The following is a 654-nucleotide window of genomic DNA, read 5'->3' on the forward strand; positions in this document are numbered from 1 at the left end:
TTTCAATTTATCCTCGGCGTATCTGAACGGAACAAGAGAATCTCCGTACCTGAAACAGAATATGTTCGGACGACTCGAGAGATCGGCGTGCCACTCGGCGACGGCATCTTCGTCCGAGTCGCGCGTCATGTCGACGGGTTGGAAGTCGTCGACTTCTTCGAGGTCTACGAAAGGGAACACGTAACCTTTGGCGAATATGTCCTCCTGCGTCTTCTGTCCGACGCCGGTGACGTGTCCGTGAAAATCGAAACCCAGGAAGGCGGCCGCGATCAACCGAGGCAACCGAACGGACTGTCGAGCTTCTCCCGCGACCATCTTCCTATCCGGTACATCCTCTCGTTTCGCTTGCGAACCAGGAGGGCGTCCGATTGCATGGCGGTCAGCGTGACTATGCAGTCGCTGTCGCACGTCTCCATGAGGATGTTGGACGAAGGCACGTTGCCGCCGAACTTGAGCAGGTCGTGCACCACGCCGAACAGTATGTCCGACTCCGAATACAGACTCCGTTCGGGAAGCAGATTCTCGAACTCCGTTCGGGAAGCAGATTCTCGAATTCCGTGCACCAGGGAATCGCGGACTCGGGCCCGATGAGTCGGAACCAGTCGCGTTCGGCGGACTCGTCGAAGCCGGCGCCGGTGATCACGTACGCTGCGT

The sequence above is a fragment of the Anneissia japonica genome, unplaced genomic scaffold (genome assembly GCF_011630105.1).
Source record: "Anneissia japonica isolate Jap-2015-1 unplaced genomic scaffold, ASM1163010v1 scaffold684_len92763_cov166, whole genome shotgun sequence".
Lineage (NCBI taxonomy): Eukaryota > Metazoa > Echinodermata > Crinoidea > Comatulida > Comatulidae > Anneissia > Anneissia japonica.